We start from the raw sequence: 23955 nt of genomic DNA, 5'->3' as shown, positions 1-23955 counted from the left end.
CTGCCCCATACAGTTTCCTAGGCTGTAATCTTTACTGGAGCAGATTGCCAGGCCTTTCTCTTGAGGAGCTGCTGGCTGGGTTGGCATTCCCAATCCTTCAGTTAGCAGCCGAGTTCTTAACCGCTGTGCTACCAGGGCTCCTTATATATTTATATATATATATATATATATAAATATACTTACATATATATTTTTATATATATATGTATACACACATATGGATCTTGGTGGCGTAGTGGTTAAGAGCTTGGCTCCTAACCTAAAGGTTGGCAGTTCAAATTCACCACCCGCTCCTTGGAAACAGTTATAGGGCAGTTCTACTCTGTTACACGGGTCACTATGAGTCAGAATCAACTCAATGGTGCCTGAGAACAACTATATACGTATATATATATGATTTACTCATGTATACAGTACGTATCATATATATATGTATGTATGATTTTTGTCTAGAGTTAGCATATAGCAATCTGGTACGGAGTCTAATTCCTTAACATGTTTGGGCCCGAGCCACCTCTCCCTTCAAATCCTGCCCTGGCTCAAGTAGGAAAATCAAGGAGATTGCTGTCCCTTCACCTCGCCATGGCCGAAACCAGCAAGTCCTCTTCCTGCCCACCCCTCCCAGCAACCTTGCCAACTTCCCTATCTGGCAGAGCTCCATTCTTACAGCCCTTCTTGGAACCTTGGCATTTGCGTTGACTCTTCCTTCTCCCTCACCTCACCAAAGTGAATGGTCTCTATCCACTCCTTCTCTTAGCTGCTAACCAGAGACTCCACGTGCATTTTCCTTTCCCAGCTTTGTCCCAGGCCTATCCTATCCCCTCCAAATAGCTTGATTCTTTATCACTTTATTTCTTAATAGTTTATTTCCTTCCCTTCAGTCTCACTCCCCTTTAATCTACTATTTGCTGAATCATCCTAAACCACCCCTTCCTGGTATCAAACACATTTACATTTATCTATCAAGTATTCAAATTCCCTCGACCTGACCTACTCAAACTTACTTTCCCTGTTTCCTGGGATCTGCATCTTTCACTGGCTCTCCTCCACACGTTCTTTCTTACCTTACCAGTTGCCATTGAGTCAACCCTGACTCATGGCGAACCCGTGGGTGTCAGAGTCGAACTGTGAGCCATAGGGTTTTCAATGGCTGATTTTTGGAAGTAGATCTCCAGGCCTTTCTTCTGAGGTGCTTCTGAGTGAACTTGAGCCTCCAACTTTTTGGTTAGCAGCCGAGAACATTAACCAGCTTGCATTAACCAGGGACTCCCTCATATAGCTAATTTTTTTTTTTTAACTCCCTTTTCCTCCTTTCCAGAATGCTCCTTCCTCTCTGCTGATACTAACCTGTTACTTCAGTGAAGTAACTTGTTACATTCAGTGAAAGATTCACTTCCCAATTTAGTAATTAGTAATTCCTATTCATATCTTATTCTTGCTTTTAATTGGCTTAGGATTGTTTGCTAATATTTTGCATAAGTCTGGCCTTCTCAGATATACTGTAAGGCCTTCTAAGGTAATAATTATATCTTCTGTGTCACTATTTTCAACAAGCCCAGCACAGTATTGTGTACTGGCTATGTGCTCAAAAAATATTTACTGGGTGAAGGAATACATTTTTCTGGATCGTGCAGCATGACATAAACCTTTCCTTCAGCTGGGTCACTGTGGAGTAAGCTGGTGGAAGTTTCAAGTGAGACAAGAATATTGATGAGTGTGTGTGTTTGTATGGGGTGATACTTTTGGGAGGGGGGCAGACAGGAATGGGTACTGAGTGTGTGTATGACTAAAAAACATTCCAGGATCAAGGGAAAACTTTTTTGGAATTATTTCTAATGATGAAATTGGAATGTCCGACAGTAGGAGAATAAACCAAAACCAAACCCATTGCCACCGAGTCGATTCCAACTCATAGCGACAATATAGTACAGAATAGAACTGCCCCGTAGGGTTTCCAAGGCTGTAATCTTTATGGAAGCAGACTGCCACGTCTTTCTCCTGGCGAGCAGCTGGTGAGTTCGAACCACGAACTTTTAGGTTAGCAACTATTCAATGTAATATTTATGAAGGCTGTATAGAAACATGGAAGAATAAAAATGTGACTATGAAAAAGACTAGAGTGTACATATTGGCACCAAAAGTAAATGAAAAACAAAGCCTAGGAGGAAAAGCTCCGGAATGCTCATAGTAGCTACGTTGAGATGATGGAATTATGAGTTGCTCCCAGCCCTCCCCAGTCTTTTCATCTTTCTAAGATGTTATACTTTATAATTAAAGCAGTGTATTAAAAGTAATACAATATGAAAAAAAAAAAAAAAAAAAAAGAGGGAGGAGAAAAGTCCATGACCAACATCTAGGGGCTGAGATTAAACTTGGCCTTAGACAAAACAGTTCCTTACAACGACCAGATGACCATTATACAGATTTCCTTGGCTGACTACTTTCCCTTTAAGTAACAGTCTCTTCTCTTTGTTGTTTATTCTCCTGCCCTGTGTATCCCAAATTACCTCAGCCTGAAGCTTTTTCTAAATTACTTTCCTAGAATGCCTTGAGCGAAATGCACCTGCTTGCTAGAATCGTCAGCTATTCTTAAACAATAACATGGCAATGTTAAAGGGTTAATGTGGAGACTCCTTTGGTGAACATTTATCTAGTGATGACACAAAGGACTGATATGAGTCTTTCCTTGGTTCACTCAACCCCTAGAGAGCTTTCATTCATTCATTCATTCATTCATTCAGCGCTGTCCTAGTCCATGATGTTGATGATGATACAGAAGGCACATGTAGCATCTTATGGAACGTGTAAGCAGGAGCTATAAAAATTGCACTGGATGGCAGAATCAGAGACAAAATGATTTCAAATGGCCAGAAAGATGGACTAAACCAAAAAAAAGTGAGAGAGAGAGAGAAGTTTAATGGGATTGGGTCTAAGAGTCTATAGGGTCACTGTGAGTCATGGGACTTTGGGTTATAAGAGTCTACAGTTTTAGTTCTCAAAAGCTACAAATACCACCAGACAACAGCGCTTGTGAAAAAGCCTTGGGGCTTTTAACCAATAATAAACTCTGAAGGCATGTGGGGCCAACAGAACAGGTTCCTTTGATCTTAAGCTGCAGAAACAGAAGTATAGTATCCGTTTCACAGCCCCTGGGGAGTTTAGGAGCCCAGAGCGATGAGATATAGCTCTGAGCTAGGAGACACCCAGCGTCGAAAAGAAGCTAGAAACACATATTAATTAAAATAAGATCTTATAAACACAGCAGCGGCACCAGCCTCGGGGAGGGACCAGGGCTCAGGAATGGGCTGAAGAAGCATGTGGGGCAGAAAGAGCAACGGGGAAGTTCCTGGCCAGTGGCCCCTAAGAATCACCATCAGGTGGGTGGGTGCTGCTCCAGTGTGTGGTAGGCACTGTCCTCATCTTCAGGATCTGTAGAGGAGGCTTCCATCTGCTCTTCCTCTACCCAGGGTGCTCCCCCCATCTGAAGTCCTGTCCTCCCCTCTCTCACCTCTGGGCCTTCCCACATGCTATTCTCTCTGCCCTAATGGGGGAAAAATCTCAAGGAGGAGGAAAATACAGTTCTGTTGCATTTTCCGTCCTGAGTATCTCACCTGTGGTTGTCGTTGGGTGCCATCGACTCTGACTCACAGCGACCCCATGAGACAGAATAGACCCACCCCACTGGGTTTTGTAAGCTGTAATCTTTACTGGAGCACATGGCCAGGTCTTTCTCCCACAGAGCCACTGGGTAGGTTTGAACCACTAATCTTTCAGTTAGCAGCTAAGTGTTTAACCATTGTTAAGGAGCCACCAGGGCTCCTTCTCACCTGTGGGGAACCTGATAAACTGGAACTTAGGAAGAGGAAATTGAGGGGATTTCATGAACATGTCATCTGAGGAGTGATCAAAGGGGCAGGGATGTTGAGCCTGGAGAGGAGAAAATGCACAGGGCACAGAATATCTGTTTTTGGATATTGGATACATTTTCATGTAGAGATACGAGCACTGAATAGTTACTGAACCTTGCTATAAGGGAAATACATGAACTGGCTCAGCAAATGGGTTAAACAACTTTTAAGAAAACCCCATGGGCGTAATAGAACTATGACACTCATGGGGTCACCATGAGTCACAGCTGAGTCGACGGCAACTGGTACCATGTATTTCTATTCTTTGAAAATGGGGACAATTTCAGCCATAGTCAGGTTGCCATGAGCAAGGTTTTGAAGTCAATAGCATTATCAGCATCTGACAAAACCATAAATGTGCCCGTCTGGTGACTCAACACAATTTCCCGCCAGGGGTTTGAGTGAGGACATGTGCTTCCTTAGATCAGGGAGCCGGAACTGTCGAGAGCACATGTATTGGTGAGTTACTTTTCATATAACATAGAAGGGTTTTATAGATCACCTGGTATTTGTAACTGACCATACATCTTTATGTCGTGCCATGTGTATAAAGCTAACTAACCCATGTGGGGATGGAATTGTCACTGACGCTTAGGGACTACAAGCTCAGTAGTTTCACCCTTGGTCCACTGTGGGAAGATGAGGCCCTGGGCTCCCTCCTGTCTCTCTCACTGATGTTCCAACACTCTTATTAAGTCAGTCTTGAATATGAAAGCTGTCGGCTTTACCAATAGTGTACTTCTGAATAGGAACCAGAGAGAATTCTCAAGAGAATGTTTGTAGCTGATAACAAGAGAGAGTGTCTGGTTTTGCCACCAAGCAGGCTATGAAATGCTCTTTTGTACATGAGCAGAAAGCAAGGAGATCGTCTACCTCAATAGCTTTTTATACCCACCAGGCATGCTGATCTTGTCCATCACTATACCTACAAAACCTCTTTCATTTGTGATTAGTTAGAAGAATGCTGTAGCCCATTCTCCATCAACGGCATTAGCTTTTGGGGGATGAGTTTATTCCCTATATCTAAGCTAACATGAAATCGCTAACATAACCCTGTGACAATCTGTGGTACTTTGAGTTCTCTATGAGGAGGCTGGTGAAACTTACCAAAGAAGTAGTTAAAAAAAAAAAAAAATAGAAGAAAAAGGAAAGAAAGAAAAATTGCTGACTGTAACAGAAGCCTACAACTTTTCAAAACAACAGTTGTGTGGAGGATCATTCTTACTGCAGAGGGTTTTGGTGTAAATCTAAGTTAGATTTGACCATGACTCTATATTAAGCACTATATTATTAAGTGTTCAGCTGCTAACAAAAATGTGCCAAACCTACCAGCCACTTCATGTGGCAGTCTGCTCCCACAAAGATTACAGCCTTGGAAACCCTATGGGGCAGTTCTACTCTGTCCTATAGGGTCACTAGGAGTCAGAATTGACATGATGGCAACAGGAAAAATATTATTCACTAGCATTTTAGATACGCTCACCTGCTTATAAAGATCGCTTCAACTCTTAACTACCTGCTCTGGGTTCACAAATACACTCCATGTACACTCACTTATGGCGGCAGGTTTAGGAAATGTGGCTATGTGTTTTAAAAAATCAAAACAGCATTTGAAATTACATTAAATCTTTGTAGATTGTACTGTGCAAGTGGGGAATTGAGGACCACTTTCCCAAGCTGAAGCTCACGTATCACTCCGCAGGAGCCCCCCTGGAACTTTCCAGGCCTATCCTGGTGCCTTGTCTTCTCTTCTCTGCCCCCATTGTGTACTCAGCACCCCTCCAGCATTGGAACTCTTGCCAGATCCTGAGCCCCTTGGCAGGCAGCGATCTCTTCTCATCCCAGTAGGTTCTGCCCTAGCTCAACGCCCGGCCCCTGTTAGGTGCTGGAGGACAATGCTGACAGCTTCTCCTTGAGAGAGGGCGTAGGAGTCACCAGCAGCTCTTGAAATGAGGCAGCCAGACCCCTTGGCTCTGGGGGTGGAAGGGACTGTGCCCTGGGCTGGGGAAACAGTTGGGACAAAGATCAGGGGGTCAGCTGCCAGCCGTGCGATCGGTATTTATTAACTGTACGCCGAATGATCGTGTGCTTTTGGAGGAGACAGGTTTGGGGAAGGCAGAGAGAAGGAGCCAAGGAGAACTGGGAGAGTAATAGAGTGGTAAGGAGCACTGAAAAAATTAGAAAGAGATGGTCACGCCAGAGGGGAGCAGTGATTGCCCAGTCTTCCCTTCTTCTGAACCACGAGAGCCGGTGGCTCAGGCGCTTGGAATTCAGGTGCGCAGCCGTGCGTTTCCTGCGTGGGGAGGCGGGTGGCTGGGGCCTCGGCTCTGCCTATGCTGCCTAGAGATGGGGCGACTTCAGGTTACCCAAACTTCCAGACCCAGAGGTGTGTAGTCCAGTCCTTCAGGAAGAGTCGCCAGCCCCGTTTAGGAGCCACCACGGTCCTTTTTATTAGGACCATGGGGCAGGTTCCATAAGAATTATTTTTTAAAGCATAGTGTTTACAGAGACAAGACTTGGCTGTTCCGTGGAGCCCAGAGCCATTTAAGCCTTTGAGGTAGTGGAGACATAATTGAAGAACAACGTGGAATTAGTGTCATCGCAAATGATCTAGTGCCTCAAGTTCATGTCAAGTGGTTTTGTTGGAAAAGCGGCCGTCACTCCTCTTGCATAGAAAGCTGCCACCCAGCAAGATTTCTTTGGCCAGAGCATTTAGGGAGTAAAAAAGTGCTTAGCCCTTGCAAGTTGCAGGAGTGGTTTCATGCCTCAGCTTTTTAAAAGGTATTAGGATGTTATACTCCTTGTTTTGCTTCTAGGAAGCATGGGGTTGAGGAAATGACTTGGGCGGCTGCATCTTTGCGGCAGAAAGAGACTACAGACGCGCTCCCCAGGGAGCTCTCGTCCCGTCGGGTCACCTCCGGGCGCTCCGGGTCAAGTCTCCCATGCGGAGGGTCCCCGACTCAGTCCTAGCCGCCTCGGGACGGTCTGGCGGGGCTGGGGGCAGCAGGGCGGATCAGGCAGAGCCGGGCAGGAGAGCGCGCGCCTGTGGCTCCCTCCTTGTGCCCAGAGCGCTGTCGCGCAGAGTTCCCTTGGAGTGATTTGGAGGGGCGCTGCTCGGACTTTCCGCCCGCACCCGGGCGTGGGACGCCAGCTGCTGCCCTCCCCGCTCCAGCCGGCCCCCGAGCTGAGTAAGCCGGGCGGAGGGAGCCCTCAAGGATTTCCTGCCGGTGATGGCTGGGGGAAGGGGAGAGGGGGGCGGCGGCCGGAGGGCCTGAACCTGCGGGGCCGCGCTCGCGTCGCCGCGCTCGGCCGGCCACCCCGCCCTGGCGCCCCCGCCCCTGCGCGCAGCCGTCGGGAAGCTGGCCGGGAGGAAGAAGAGGGTAGGTGGGAGGCGGATGAGGGGTGGGGGACCCCTTGACGTCACGGGAGGAGGTGCCGGGGAGGAAGTGGGCCGGGGAAAGGTTATAAGCCGCCCCCGCCCTGCTCCTTCGAGTTGAGGTCCGCAGGAGACTCGGGGAGCGCGCGGCGGCCACTCCTTGCGCTCCTACCGGCGGCGGCGGCGGCGGCGGCGGCGGCAGCAGCAGCAGCAGCAGCAGCAGAGGCGGCGGCGACGCGGGGCGGCGACGCGGGGCGGCTCTGGGCTCGGCTGCGAGGATTACCCGCAGAGGGGATTTGTCCCCCCAGCTGGAGCGGCGGCGACCGGCGCTCGGGGCGCAGGGCTGCGGCGCGGGGCCAGGCTCAAGCGACGGGGTTGTGGGCCCGCGGGAAGCGCGGGCGCCGGGCAAGCAGGCCGCATCGCGCTCACCATGGTCAGCTGCTGGGACACAGCGGTCCTGCTGTGCGCACTGCTCCGCGGGCTGCTTCTCGCAGGTGAGGCGCGCCGGGGGTTGGGTCCTGCGCGGGGAGGGCAGGGCCGGGGCCAGCGAGGAGGTGAGGCAACAGCCGGGAGGGCGAGCCGCCGGGAACTTGGAAGACTAACTGGTGCGGTCCCGCCTGCGGACGCGGTGCCCGCTCCTTAGCGGCGCGGCGGGCGCTGGAAGTGGAGTGCGGCGGTGGCCCGTTGCAGTGTCACCCGCCTGGCCGGGGGCGCAGCACCGGGTCCCGCTGGGAGGGCTCGCCGGTCCCTCAGGCAGGTTCTCGGGCACGAGCTCCTGCCGGGCACTCAGCCTGCGCCCGGACGCCCTGTGCGGGGCCGAGGCGCCCTCCGGAGCCCGGGGAGCGGCGCCCGGAACGCCCCGAGGCTGCCGGGCTGGGATGAGCGCGCTGTTGTCGACATTGGGCATCGGCCATCACCTTGAGAGAGAGAAGGGCAGAGCCATCTTGGAGGGGGCGCGTCCTGGCGGGGACCAGAGGGATCCCGGGAGCGGGCAAGCGCTGTGATCCCTCGCCCCGCCGCGGGACACTGGGAACCTTGGGCAGCGCCTCCTCTTGCCTCGGCCGTGATTAGCGCGCTGCGCGCAGCCGGCCGGTGGCGCCTTTGCCCGGAGCCAGCGGGCAAACGGTGCAGCCAGGTTCTAGACGTGAACGGCCCTGGCTGACGAGGGCGGCCGAGGAGCTAGAGACCGTTAGGTTTAGGAATTGCAAGCCTAGCCTTGGAATTCCGAGCTAAGAAAGGGCGGACGCTGTGGACTAAAGATGCGATAAGAGGAATCGGTGCGGTCCGCTCCGCTGCGGAGTCGGCCTTGGCCGGGGGACAGTGATAACCAGCGGCACAGCCTCGGGGGCCAGGAGACTATGCGAGCAGTTAGTGTGGAGGTGGCCCCACCGAGGGGTCAAAGCCCGAGAAGAGTTAGAGACCTGGACTCGCCATCTCTGCCCAGCGGGACAAACTGACCGTGTCCTCTGGTCCAGTCCCCCTGGGCGCAGAGAGCCAGATTTCGCAGCGCCCTTCTTTTTAAGCAACGTGGAGAAAGATTAAATATGAAGCAAAATACAGTAACATAAAGTAAAATCAGTCATTGCAACGTTTCCCAGGAAGGAAAGTTGGTAGAGTTAAGCATATTAAAAAAAACAAATAAAAAGAACTTGTTAAACGTAGAAGGAAAAAAGAAAAAGTTGCCGTCGAGTCGATTCGACTCGTAGCGACCCTGTAGGACAGAGTAGAACTGACTCATAGGGTTTCCAAGGCTGTAACCGTTAAATACTGTTTCTCAGTGGGAAGACTCACTTGTTCCGTCAATTTTGAAGGCACAAGTAACAGTTCCAATGAAATTGGTGATCCCATAAAACCGGGAGGCGGGACGAAGTTGTAAAGTCTGAGAATTTGCTGTAAGTTGGGAAAGTTGCTCAAATATCTGAATGAAATATTGTATTTTCTATTTCACAAATGCATTTTTGTTTTGAAGTCACTTACATTGAAATACAATTGCTTAAGAATTTAGTTAACTTGCCAAAGTTACGCCCAGTGTGTAAAGGTAAATTAACGTGAATCCAAAAAATGGGATGCAGGAAATACATGTTTTATTGGATTTTCTGCTTCACACACGTACAACTTTATTTTTCTTTCAGAAAATGTGGTTGTCTAGATGATTAACTGTCTTTATTGTTTTTTAAACTTTTCTTATTAATTTCTGTATTTCATTGTGGCACAGTTTTTGCATTGAGAAATGCATTAATATTTTCTTTGTGGCTACAATATGGTCAGTTTTTAGAAATGTTACAGAGATTCTTGAAATATTTTCACTATAATTTGCCAGTACTGATACTTGATGTTTATTAATTCAACCTTAATAAGGTTTTAAATATGATGTTCAGATCTCAAAAAAAAAAGGGGGGTTGACTTCAGTGAACTATAGTTCTATTTGTGGCTAGAAGCAACATGGATCTGTGGAAGTTTTCCCAAAACGTGGGTGGGATCCTCTTGGTGATTTCGCTTAGATTTGATTTTATTAAAAGGAGGCAAGATTTAAAAGAAATCTTGGCACTCCCTTGTGATTTTTAAAAAATGCATATATGCATAGTTAGGAAGAAAGCGGAACAAACATTGCTGAGGTGATGGCCCTTTGTTCCGGGCGGCTTACAGAGTTTGCAATTGCATAGCCTGCCTTTGCAGACTGCAGGTTTCTCGGCTGATTAGCAAACGTCTCACACAGTAAAACCGTCAGCTACCTACTTTCTATGCTGTTTTCGGGCTTTCACACTGAGCGGAGGACTGCGCCTCTGGGAAAGGGTATCCAGAAAGGGGCCGGGTTTGTGCCCTTTGGACAAATGGGGAGTCTGCTTGCAACTATTGGGGGCCTCCTGTCTGCTCAATAAGTCCTTAAGATGATTTCTCAGTTATAAATATCGTGCGTGTTTGCGAGTGTGCGCGCACTGTGATGTAAGATAACCACAGGTTCATAATACAAATGGATAATCAATTGTCCCTTTAAAGAATGTATTTATCTTCTTCCAAATATCCTGGGAAATAAAAAGATGCCAATGATTCAGATACTTTCAAGTCCTCTAGTGCACTGTCTTCCTTTATAAAGGCTACCAGCCCTTGCTGCTCCATCTCCAAGCCTCATTTTCTTACTTTGAAGGTACCACACCCTTGATTAAAGCCAGAGACCCTTTTTCTTCTGTCCTTATTTTTCTTGTGTTCTTGAGCCGCTGACATTTACAGTTTATTATACCCGTTACCGTCAAGTCAATTCCGACTCATAGCGACTCTATAGGACAGAGTAGAACTGTCCCCTAGGGTTTCCAAGGAGCGGCTGATGGTTAGCAGCCAAGCTCTTAAGCACTGAGCCACCAGGGCTCCTCAATTTATTAGAACTAATTGGAAATCTGTAAATTGTGAATTTTGTGAGGGAAGCCCACATCAATATTAAGGTATATCAAAATGCACCTGAAAATAATATCCATTTTCAAATGGAATATAATAAACTTCTCATAGTAAAGGCAGTTTTGCAGAACAATCTTTGTTGTTCTTGAAAAGGTTTATGAAGCCACACTTTTTTTGTTTTTACAAGTTGCATATTTGCAATGTTATTTGTTTAGCACCTTTGGCAGCCTGCATAGCTTTCCAATAATAAATTTCATCATGTTGCAGATGAACTCTATTTCCTCAGTCTTTTTACTTTATTAAAATTGAGAGTTGCCGAGTCTTTGTTCAATTTTTTTCTTTCCTAGTTGGAAAGTCTGTGATATTCTACGTAGTTTTTTTTTTCTTTTCCTAGTGATCATGAAGTGGATTTTTGATTTTCATATGTAAATGCAGAAATTAGAACAGATGATTGATTTCCAAAGCCCTGGTGGTGCAGTGGTTAAGCACTTTGCTACTACCCGAAAAGTCAGCGGTTCGAACCCACCTTGGCTCCGAGGGAGAAAAGACCTGTCGACCTGCTCCCATAAAGATTACAGTTTAGGAAACCTATGGGGCAATTCTACTCTGTCCTGTAAGATTGCTATGAGTCAGAATTGACTTGAAGGAACACAACAACAACACAAGTAGTTAGAAGCATAAAAACATCTGTTGTATTTGGTTTAAGCAATTTAATAGAACAGAACAATCCATTCTGTTCCATTGACCTTTGTATGCTGGAGAGGCTTGTAAGCCATGGCAAGATCTGCCGGCTGCTTTCCAGGATCCTTGTTGATTTTCGTGCACTTGGGTGGCTTGCAAAAATTGCATGCTGCTGATTAAATTACTGGGTTTTATATCAGACGGAGGGAGAGAAAGGAAATGGGAGGAATGGGGTAATTGAGGGGGGCTTGAAAGGAAAGCTCTGGCTTAGCATACGGGGCTGCAGGAGGTTTCATTAAGGAAATGGTTCCATTGAGTCTGCTGAAGATAGTGGACTAGATTTCCTGCATTGCTGCTGGGCCGGATGTGGGAAGAAGTCAAGAATTCCTGGGGATTTCCCATCACTCTTGGTAAACCTCGATACCTAGCAGCCAGTTCTGATTCCTGTTCCTTCCCTTGGTGTTGAGTTCCTTGAGAGACTTGATCTTGTCTTACAGACACCCATACATTGTAAGAACAAGATGGAACCTCACAGACCCAACCTACTCATTTCAGAGATGAGAAAAGTAGCTCAGAGAAGTTCAGTGATTTTTTTTTTTTCCAGGTCAACAGCTGGTTAGTTGTGAACCCAGAATCTGAACCTGGTACTCGGACTACAGATGATATTTCTTCTTAATTTTTGTATTTCCTCTATCCCAAACAGAATGAAGATGCTTATATATATATATCTATTGAATGACATTATTACAGTGCTAAAATTTGTTTCTAAACTCTGGCATCTATTTCAAATGTAAAATTTTCTTTATGAAAGCAGATCTCCAGGCCTTTCTTCTGCTGGCACTACTGGGAGGGTTTGAACCTCCAACCTTTAAGCTAGTCATTTAGTGCAAACCATTTGTACCACCGAGGGACCTTAAAACCCATGTTGTTGTGTTGTTGGGTGCTGTCATGGATTGAATTGTGTCCCCCAAAAAGTGTGTGTAGCAACTTGGCTAGGTCATGATTCCCAGTATTGCATGATTGTGTTTTCTGATGTGATTTCCTTATGTGTTGTAAACTCGACCACTATGATGAGATTGTATGTGATCTCCTCATGTGTTATAAATTCTATCACTGTGATGAAGTTATACTGCTGAGGTTGACAAGATCAGTGTCTTAATGCAATCTCTTTTGAGATATAAAACAGAGAAGCGAGCAGAGACACATGGGAACCTCATACCACCAAGAAAGCATATTGAGTCGATTCCGACTCGTAGCGACCCCATGTGACAGAGTAGATCTGCCTCATAGGGTTTTCTTGGTTGTGATCTTTATGGAGGCAGAACGCCAGGTCTTTCTCCTGCAGAGCCATTGGGTGGATTCATACTGCCAACCTTTCAGTTAACAGCCCCGCACTTAACCATTGTATCACAAGGGCTCCTTATTTAAAATCCATAAGGGGTTTCAATTAATAATATCAAAAGTCTGGCTGCTTAGTAGTACACTGAGAGATTTGGTTAAAGGCTTAATTTTCCTTGTGAGGAGTTGGGACCCTTCTTTTGAACTGCTGTGGTCTAAATTGCTGTGGTTGTGGTATTAGCTTCCTCTTTCCCTGCTACCCTCCATACACCCTGTGTCCCAACGCAGACCCTACTCCAGTTATACCAGTTACTCCCCATTCTGTAGCTGGGCTTTGCACTTTCACCACTGCGTGTTCACGCTGTCTGCCTGCCTGCGAGACCCTTTTCCTCCCTCTGCATCTGCGTCTCCTCTGCCTTCAAGATTCAGCTCAGAAGTCACCAGTGCTCTGCTCTTCTTTGGAGCCCCCAGGCAGAAGTAGTGCTTTCTTCTGTTACCCCAAAGCCCTTTATATGTACTGCTCCCCCAGTACCTGTCACCTTATATTGTCAGTATTTTGCTTATGTGTCTGTGTCCTCTCTCTCTGGGGGGGGGAGACCATGTCTTAGTTGTCTTTATATCCCTGGAACCTAAGTTCACACCTGGCATGGAGGCCCTCAGTAAGTATTGGAATGAATGAATGAGTGACTAAGGGAATGGATGAGTATATAGCTATACCATTATTTCAGTCCTTGGTTGGTGCAAACGGGTTAATGCACTCTGCTGCTAACTGAAAGGTTAGCGGTTTAAATCCATCCAGAGGCATCTGGGAAGAAAGGCCTGGGGATCTGCTTCTGAAAATCAGCAGTTGAAAACCCTGTGGAGCACAGTTCTACCCTGGCACACATGAAGGTCACCATGAGTTGGAATCAACTCGATGGCAACTGGAAAATTCATTTCGAAGAACTCTCTCAGGGCTGGATATGAATTTATTCCCATATATGAACGTGCTCCCGCCTGGCCACGTGGCCTCAGTTACTGTGGGGCCTTAGGGGGTCTGTTCTCAACAGAGGATCTCTGTCCTCTGTAGTGAAATCAACTATGATCTTCAACTTTTGAAGCAAAAAGCCAGCCATCCCACAGACTGTCCTCGTGTTTTGCCATAATGCTTCGCCGGGGCCTCTGAGCTGTGATTTGGTTCTGGGTACAAGTTCTGGCTTAGACTGTTAATGAGATGCTGGAGCATTTCATCAGGATCTTACACAATTTTTTTTTCTTTTTTAACTTTTCTTGTGCTTTAGGTGAAAGCTTACAGCGCAGATTAGTTTCTCGTTCAAAAATTTATACACAAATTGTTTTGTGACATTGAGTGCAATCCCTGCAATGTGTCAGCACTCTCCCCCTTTCCGCCCCGGGTTCCTCGTGTCCATCTGTCCAGTTTTCCTGTCCCTTTCTACCTTCTTGTCTTTGCTTTTGGGCAGGTGTTGCCAATGTGGTCTCATCTACTTGATGGTACTAAGAAGCATGTTCCTCACGCGTGCTATTGTTTGTTTTATAGGCCTGTCTAATCTTTGGCCGAGAGGTGGACTCCAGGAGCGCCTTCAGTTCTGAGTTAGCAGGGTGTCTGGGAATCTTGCACAATTTTGAGAGACAGTTACACTTTCAGTGTTTACAGTGTGACTCATTCGCCTTCTCAAAGACCCAACCCAGAGTGCTGGGGTGCTGGGCTGGGGGGCAAACCCGAAAGGCAGAGACCTGGCCTTGTTGGGATCAGCTCTCTGTTACAGTAGGAGCCTCTGTTGTGGGACCAGGCTGGTCCGCCTAGCTTCCTGTTTCTTTAGGATGAAGTCCCCTCAACCTTTCATGCAATAGGTTCCTGGGAGGCTCATCCTGCCAGGTGTGACACAAGGTCTTGAAAGTCTGGATCGCACAGTTTGGGCTCAAGCTGGTACCTCCCTAACCTGCTCCTCTACCCCACAGTCTGCACCAGCCCACACATAGTCATGCGGTGCTTCTCCAAGTGTGGCCCTGGTCCAGCAGCATCCAGTCCCCGGGAGCTGAATGCATCAGAAACGGTATTTCCCTCAGGTGATTTCTTTGCACATGAAAACTTGAGAAGCACTGGTCTAAAGGACACATAGCCAGTTCTGGAATCAGGCTCTTATTCCTCTTCGCTAACACCCTGGTTGAGCTCTGGTGGCACAATGGTTAAGTGCTCAGCTGCTAACCGGCGGTTCCAACTCACCCAGCAGCTCCCAGGGAGAAAAGACTTGACCATCTGTTCCCGTAAAGATTACAGCCTAGAAGACCCTATGGGCAGGTCTGCTCTGTCACCTGGGGTCGCTATGAGTCAAAATCAATTCGACGGCACCCAGCAACAACACCCTGATTATAACCTTTTACCTGTGGCCAAGATGCTTTCTAGACCTGGCCCCGCCAGGAGCCTTTTTTGGCTCCCATGTTGTCATTGTGCCCTGTCTTCTTCTGGGATACCTGGATTCTACTTGGAGACCCTTTTTTTTTTTTTTAAACAAAGTTTTAGACTTTGGTTGGGCCTGTAATCAAGGTCAAGTCATCACTCATGAACAACAGAACTTGTGGTCTTGAGGCATACCACGGTTAACAAGATCATGGGTTGCAAGATCAAGGTCTTAGAAAATATGGACTTGGTGAAAAATAGTAAAAATGGCATTAAATGTATATGTTTTAACCATAAATAGAAGTTCTACAAGGCTTTCACTTCCAAAATACTATTGTGGTGGGGGGGGGGTGTGCCATTGAGTAGATTCCGACTCATAGTGATCCCATGTGACAGAGTAGAACTGCTCCGTAGGGTTTTCTAGGCTGTAATCTTTAGGGGAGCAGATCGTCAGGTCTGGGTTCAAACTGCTGATCTTTTGGTTAGCAGCCCAGCGCTTAACCACTGAGTCACCAGGGGTGCTACCCATAGATGTGGCTAAATCGCCCTTGGACGAGAGTGAGTCTGTTTTGCCAGTTGTGGTAACTTTGTAGCCAGAGCTGAATTGCTGGTTTAGACAATAGAACTGAGAGTCTTCCCTGTCTGCCTTACCTCACAACACAGTGCTCTCCCTTCCCTCTATCTAGATATTGGTGAATATTTAGCAAGTACTTTTGAAAGATGCCATATTTTGGCTTGTCCTGGGCACCGTATGCCTGGTCCAGCCCTGCTTCCCTCCAGTATGCCCTGCGAAATGCTGGCTGAAACCCTCTGAGTCTCTGGCTCTGTATTCCTCTGCCGGAATCAGCATCTCCCACCTGGTTGGCTGAATTCCACCTGTTGGAACAGTATGGTCCTGCTGGCTTCAGTGATGTGTTGGGGCTCTGTGCCCATTCGTGATAAGAGTCACTGCCCAGTGAGAGATGAGCTGGCCTACCATCATGCAGAACCTCAGGTGCCCTGACCCTTCATGTGTAACACCAAGACCCCAAGCTGCTTCCCCTTCCCGGAGAGCATCTGAGGAGAACCCATGGGACAGTTAAGGCCTGATAGTGTGTGAGCTCCACTTTGATACTTTTATTTTCAAATACAGAAAGAGCATCTCCTTCACACAAAGCTGCCCTAAAACTTAAACCAAAAAAGACCAAACCCTTTGCCGTTGAGTCGATTCCAACTCATAGCGACCCTGTAGCACAGAGTAGAACTGCCCCATAAGGTTTCTAAGGCTGTAATCATTATGGAAGCAGACTACCACATCTTTCTCCCACAGAGCCGCAGGTAGGTTTGAATGAGGATCTTTCAGTTAGCAGCTGAGCGATTAACCACTCATTACACCACCAGGGCTCCTTCCCAAAACTTAGCACCTTAAAACTATGATCCATTATTTCTTATGATTCTGTGGGTCAGAAACATGGGCTAGGCTCAGCTGGGCAGTGTTTCTGCCGGTCTTACCTGGGCCTCTCATACAGCGCTAGTCACCTGGCATTGTGAGTGGGATGTTGGTGCTGGCTGTCAGTGGGCTTCTCTCTCCACATGGTCTTTCATCATTCAGTGAAAGACTTAGGTTTGAATCCTGGCCTGGTGGCCCCATAAGTGTGTGACTTCAGCAAATCACCAGATGTCCCTGAGCCTCAGTGTCTCAGTCCATACAGCAAAGTTAACATGTTGGATGGTTATTAAGAGGATTGCTTGCACTGACCTCTATGAAGCGCCCTGAGCATTGGAGACACTCAACACAAGGAAAACCAAGGTTCTAATCCAATCTCTGGGAGTACTACTAAGCAGTCATAATTTTGATATTCTTAAACTCCTTATGGGTTTTAAGATCCTTGGTTGGCACAAATGGTTTGCACTTGACTACTAGCCTAAGGGTTGGAGGTTCAAACTCACCTGTTGATGCTGCAGAAGAAAGGCCTGGTGATCTGCTCCTATAAGGATTACAGCCAAATAAACCCTATGGGGCAGTTCTACTCTGTCACATGGGGTTGCTATGGGTCAGAATCAGCTTAACGGCAATGAGTACAGGGGCTATTTTACTCAGTCCCAAGAGGTAGGCACCAAATCCATTGCTGTCAAGTTGATTCCAACCCTATAGGACAGAGTAGAACTGCCCCACAGGGTTTCCAAGGCTATAAATCTTTACAGAAACAGACTGCTACATCTTTCTCCCATGGAGCTGCTAGTGAGTTTGAATTGTCGACCTTTTGGTTAGCAGCCGAGCACTTAACCACTGTACCACCAGAGCTCCTTAGAAGTTGGCACAATACCCGTAAATGTGAGGAGACTGAAGCTTAGGTCATTTCAGTACTTTTCCGAAGATCACAGAAGTGGTCTGGAAAGCTGGAATGATTTGAATCTGATTCTGTCAGACTCCATACCTCCCTCTTAACCACTGTCTCATAACCTAAATGAAAGAGGAGAGCAGGACCAAAGCAGAGAGGGAAATCTGCTCATTCTTCCCTTCTTTCAAAACTATTTGGCGCTTGGAGTTTCGCCGCCTCCAAGGAATGTGTGAAGCCACTGCTACCCGACTTGAAGTGGCCATGGGAGATTCCACTGCTGTGTGCCGCAGATATCAGGGCAGCATCTATTAAAACAGAATCCTCATCACCTGGGTTGTAGGTATTCAAGGACCTTCCAAAAAATTAGTCAGGAAAATGCGTGAGGAAAGGCTCCCCAGGACCATTAAGAACATAATTTCATGTGGGCTTCCAAATTGCCTTCTTATTTGTGGCTTTAAAATAATTGAGATAACGCAGAAGGGCGGGACGAGGTCAGCGCTTTGATGCTGTGAAAGCTTTCCTCAGGCAGGTCAGCTAACAGAGCTGGGACTACTGTCTACCAGATTGTTTCCAGGAATCATATTTGTACTTTGAGCACCTTTGAGATCCCAGCAACCTCAAAGAACTTGAAGCTTTTCCTTAATGAAACTGGAGTGCCTGAGGGAGGGCCCCTGATGTGTGTTTGACCCTGAAGGCAGATGCTACGTGAACAGGGGTGAGGGCACTAAACTATGTCTCCAAAGAAAAGGGGAAGGGAAGGAATGCGATAATGAGCATCTTCAATGCAAACCTGTTGCCTTTGCGTCAATTCCAACTCATAGTAACCCCATAGCACAGAGCAGAACTGCCCCATAGGGTTTCCAGGGCGGTAAATCTTTACAAAAGCAGACTGCCACATCTTTCTCCCACGTAGCGGCTGGGTTCGAACCGCTGACCTTTCAGTTAGCAGCCAAGTGTTTTAACAACTGCACCAGCAGGGATCCTTCATCTTCAATGCATGAGGCGCTTTATATATGTTAGCTCAAGTAATCCAGTCAATAACTTGCATGCTTTAACTTTGCTATATGGACAGAGTCACTGAGGCTCAAAGACAGCTGGTGATTTGCTGAGGTCACATGCTTATGGGACCACCAGGCCAGCGTTCAAACTTAGATCTTTGGGATTTCAAAATTGGTGCCCTTTCCACCAACATTTACCAAAACTAGAATGATAAAATCTAGGAATTAAGGAAAAGCAATGAGAATTTAAGGAGCCCTGGTGCTGCAGTGTTTAAGTGCTAGGCTGCTGAAAAATCGGCGGTTCAAACCCACTGGCTACTCCACGGGAGAAAGATGTGGCAGGCTGCTTCTCGAAAGATTTACAGCCTTGGAAACCCTATGGGGCAGTTCTACTCTGTCACCTGCGGTTGTTACGAGTTGGAATCATCAACTCGAGGGCACATCACAATAATAAATCTGTGAGAAAAAGACAGCTGCCCGAGCGCATTTTCCTAGAGGAGTTACTTTTCAATCTGAGGTGGCAACAACCACATGCTTTGCTTTTGCTGTTTGACCGGAAGACCCTCAAACTGTATCAAAAATGGAAGCATTTCTTTACACCCTGTTGCTCCTTGTAACTTTCTTCCTTCTGAGATCATTCTTTCAAATAGTCAAACCTGCAAGAACTCAAGAAAGAGAAGACCGTGTTTTGCTTCTTCCTTGATCTATCACTTGGAGAGGGACACTTTGTAATACCAGAACATGGTTATATTTATCAGAGTCAGAGAAAGATCCTCTTCAGCCACCTATTGGCCGGTTGTATCTTTTGCTCCAAAGAAACAGCTGGAAAGTGTGCTCAGATGGATACATGGATGCATGGATAGAAATTATATGGAGTGGTGATATATAAATACTGTTTCATTTTTATTGTTTTCTTTTACTAAGTTGGCATGAGAGGAATGAAAAATATCTGTAAACAGATGGGAAGGCAGGGGTATGTTAGAGGGGGTGGCCAACAAACAATATGAAAAGGTGACGTAAACTCTCGCTACAGCTTTTTGTCTGTGATTAATGGCGTTATTTTCTTTCGGGGAAATGCTGTTTAACTCTCTTTTCCGCTTAATGGCTGCTGGATAAGATTTTGGCTCTCTGTTGTTCTTTGGACATTTTTATAGATTCAAAATCTTCTCCACAGGGAAATCTGCTAGAACTGGAGGAAAAAAAAATTGTATGGACACTGGGGAATGGTGTTGCCCTAGACTTTGGGGCCCTGGTGGCACAGCGGTTAAGAGCTCAACTGCTAACCAAAAGGTCGGCAGCCTGAATCCACCAGTTGCTCCTTGGAAACCCTGTGGCGCAGTTCTACTCTGTCCTGTTGGGTCGCTGTGAGTCAGAATCGACTCGACGGCAATGGGTTTTTTTGGTCTGGACTTTGTGAATCAATAGCTTTTTAAATTTTAGTTATTTAGTTGTTGTTGAGAATATACACAGCAAAACATACACCAGTTCTACAATTTCTACATGTACAATTCAATGACATTGATTACATTACTCTAGTTGTGCTACGGCTCTCACCTTCCTTTTCCAATTTGCCTTCCACCCCTTGAATGTATCACTTAGTGAGGGCTAGGGCTAGGGAATATTTGACACACAGCGCTTATGTACAAATTGAAAATGTTCTACCACTCATTTCCCCATCTCATCCCCTGTCCTCAAAATTGGTAAATGAAAAATAACCTGTAGACAGTATTGGCCGTACGAAGTCACTCAGAAGTGAAAAGGAAAATTGAGAAAAAAAGCACAAATATTCATTTTCAAGAATGTATGTTTTGCGTTAGCCTTTCTGGACTGACATTAAGCTTAGTGATGCTGTATCCAGATATATCTCTTCTCAGGGGTTACTTTCTAAAGTGGAGAAATAAAGTTTTTTGTTTTGTTTTTCAATGTGCTTTCTAGTTCAAACAGACTGGCACGGAGTTGCTGGGCTGGAGCCATTCTCTTGCCATTGGAAAGGGGAGATTTCTTTTAAGAAATATATTTTCATACAACTTGGTGGAGTACTGTATTTTCTGCCATGGTTTCCTAAGGAAAAACACAGATTATACTGAATATAATTCTCCAGATGCCAATTTCATAACCAGTGATCATTCTAGGTTTATGCCCAACTTCCAACTTGAGTTCAGGCATACGTAGAAGACGGTTTTATTTCACAACTTCTTAACATATTCACTTAGAAGGGGTTCAGGGTATTGTCACTTAATCCTTATATTTTATTTAAAGTTTAAATAGGACTGTGTTTATTGTGATATGTGTTTACTGTAGGAGCCTTGGTGGTGTAGTGGTTAAGAGCTTGGCTGCTAACTGAAAGGTTCCAAACTCTTGTCACATGGAATCGACTCAATGGCAACTTTTTTTTTTCTATGTTTACTATTGAATTTGTTGTTAGGTGCTGTCAAGTCAATTCCAACTCATAAAAAACCCATGTGACAGATTAGAACTGCCCCATAGGGTTTCCTAGGCTGTAATCTTTACAGGAGCAGATCGCCAGGTCTTTCTCCTGTGGAGCTGCTGGGTGGGTTCGAACAGTCAACCTTTTGGTTAGCAGCTGAGTGCCTAACTGTTGCACGTCCAGGGCTCCCTTTACTATTGAATGAAATATCTTATTTTGTGAGTTTAACTGTGAGTTTTACTGAGGCAAATTACTTATCGTAGTGAAGAATTTGTTACTACCCTAAAGCAAAGTATAGATAGTTTGGGGGAGATCTCTATTTTTTATTTAGATTATCTTCCACATTTCATGGTACTTACCCTCCTTCTAAATGACATCTGTCTAAGAGCTTGAGGCTGAAAGTCTTTCAAGAAGATGGACTGTAGGACCCTTTACTTCACCCAAAGGTGCCTCAGAGGAAAGACCTGGCAGTCTACTTCTGAAAACTCAGCCACTGAAAACTCTGGAGCACAGTTCTGCTCAGACACACCTGGGGTCTCTGTGAGTTGGAATCAACTCGACAGCTGCCTTTGTTTGCTTGCTTGCTTGCTTTGTTTTTGTTTTTTGTCTTAGTATAGGTTCAGAATATTAAATGAGAGAATAAATGCTGAGGTTAAAGATTGGCAAAATCGAGATGAAGGGATGAGGGAAAGGGGCCACGTAGGGAATGTAATGGAAAGAGACACCAGGGTTGGCTGGCAATAAGAGAGAGATAAGAAGAACAGATAAATGAGGGAAGCGAGTTTCCAGCCTCCTAGAATCTTGGGCAGGAGTTCAACCCTTAACCCAGTTCATTAATCTCATCCCTGGAAAGTGGTGGTTTAACCTTTGTGAGGCCAGCTCTGATACTGGGGATCTTACTACATTTCCACAGAGTTATTCCTTCTGATTTTATGTAACTTCTATTTTGTGGTTTACGTTTCTCCTCCAGAATGAATTGATTCATAAGTTATTCTAAAGCCTGTTAGGTTGGTGGCCAACTGGTGTAACAGAATTTGCTTTTTGTTTTTTCTCTGTCAGAGATGTGATAGCTTGGATAATATAAAAAAGGCTAATACTTAGAAATCAAGTTCTAGATAGAGTAAGGAAGGTGTGGGAGTAAAATATCCTGAGAATTAAAACCAAAGAGATTCCTTAGGGTTTGGGTAAAAGTGATTCTTAAAGTCTTCCATGGATATTTGTAAGGAGGAATAAGTGAGAAGTAGTCAGTAAATTCTTTTTTTAAAAAAAATTTATATGCTTCTGGTAGAAGTATACTGCTTTTAATAGGTTACTTTTCTTTCCAGAAACTTGACCCTCAGCAAAACTTGTATAACAATAATTCCATATGAAATAAGATCAAAAATATGCTTTTAAAATCGTAAGAAGGCACACAGTGACAAATATTTACTATGTAAATTGAGTCTTAAGAAAACATGAAAATTAAAGGGACCCCAAATTAAAAAAAAAAGAACTGTTTCCTCACCTTGCCTACCCCACTGGGTAAGCAGGATTAGTCTCCAAAATATGTATAATGAAAATTTCTTTTATTTTAAATTGTTTAATTTAGGAGGAAATTGGTTTTGTCAATAGGATAGTTTTAATGAGCCTTAAAAAGCACGCGAACATAGCTTTCAAAAACTCAATTTCCCTATGATGGATAACTGTATTACACACTCTGGGCCAGTTAAATCTCAAAGGTCGGAGGGTTTGTATATATTATTGCTTGCAAAGACAGGAATTGTCTCAACTTTCCTCTTAGTGAATACATCTAAAACATCTCCTTTGTAGACAGTCAAAAGTACTCCAGAAAAATTTGCTATGTAGGATGTCATAAATGTATCAAAGACAGTTTAAAATTAGCATAAGAACTTGATCTCACACTCAGCCATCCATTTCATTTTATTTCTCCCCTATTTTTACATGCAAAGCAAATGGTATTCTGTCATTATTCACAATAGATTCTACAAATTATATACTATAGATGTTGCAAATCTACATGCTAGTTGAAGCGTAAGTGAAGAGAACAGATAAAACTTTGGGTTGGCTACCAAAATGTTTTGGCTTTTTCTTGCACTGAGAGCTATAGTGATGAGGTGCCTGCCTGCCTGCCAGCCTTTTTTCTTAATTTTATTATAAAAAAAAAAAAAGTAAAGGCTTTTTTTTTTTTGCATTCAAAAGTAAAACTTGAGCAAGATGCATTTTTATGGTTACTTAATAGCATTGCAACAGCTCCATGATATATTCAGGTTTTTTTTTCCCAGAAAGAAGAAGTGTGTGTGTGTCAGAAGATTATTTGCCACATGACAAGTTATAAGCTTAAACTAAAATTAAAAGTTCCAATTCCCATTCTTATGCATAACCATTGCATGGCAGACTATTTTGGAATTGATAAAAAATATTTCCCGTATCTTCCTCCCTGTGATGCTTCCCTCCCTAAGGGACTCCACGGGGACATAGAGACAAGGTATCCACAAAACTCGGAGACTTGCTGTCACTGTTTCTACAGAGGACTGGGACTTGGGCATTGAATAGTAGTAGACACAGATTCTTTGGTAAAATATTTGATTCTAGGTCAAATCGTAATCCTAAGGCCGTGTAGAATAGAGAAAACTTCAGATTTTAAATAGTAGGTCCTATTCATTCTGTACTGTCTTCATACTAACGCTTGTTTATTTCACAAAAGTACAGAGGATGCCTTTGGCGGAACTGAAATGTGTAAAATCCTAAATAATGTACAGATTAGAAATGTGATGTTAAGACAAGCTAAGCCTTTTATTAATATTACTACTCCTCCTAATAATGCAACTCTTTATCCAAATGCTCTTTGATTTATAAACATTCTCTCACTGGCTAGATCTCGTAGCACAATGGTTCCAAAGAGGACGACCCAACTGACAAAAGATTCACAACTCCACAAAACATCCATCCCTTCCAAGCCAAGCGTTCTATATTTAATCTTGCATATACTGTGTGTGTTTATTGAAATTGCGCTTCTAACTGTTAATTGAGACACTATTTTGTTCTGTAAGCCTTCATCTAAAGTGAGACTAGCAGCACAATTGGAAGAGCGTAGTCGATGTCACTGAACTGTGCATG

At 45.2% G+C, this 23955-nt stretch overlaps 1 protein-coding gene across 1 annotated transcript in view; it reads left to right on the top strand.

Annotated features, from left to right (window-relative positions):
* The first annotated feature begins 7720 nt into the window (after window positions 1–7720).
* Window positions 7721–23955, top strand: part of FLT1 (fms related receptor tyrosine kinase 1) — a 192532-nt gene continuing 176297 nt past the window's right edge. Inside the window, exon 1 of the mRNA XM_004384145.3 lies at window positions 7721–7778. The gene's annotated coding sequence lies outside the window, so the exon portion shown is untranslated. The remainder of the gene's footprint in view (window positions 7779–23955) is intronic.

Source organism: Trichechus manatus, unplaced genomic scaffold (genome assembly GCF_000243295.1).
Source record: "Trichechus manatus latirostris isolate Lorelei unplaced genomic scaffold, TriManLat1.0 scaffold00118, whole genome shotgun sequence".
In the NCBI taxonomy this organism is placed as follows: domain Eukaryota; kingdom Metazoa; phylum Chordata; class Mammalia; order Sirenia; family Trichechidae; genus Trichechus; species Trichechus manatus.
This window is presented reverse-complemented; position numbering and strand designations above follow the sequence as displayed.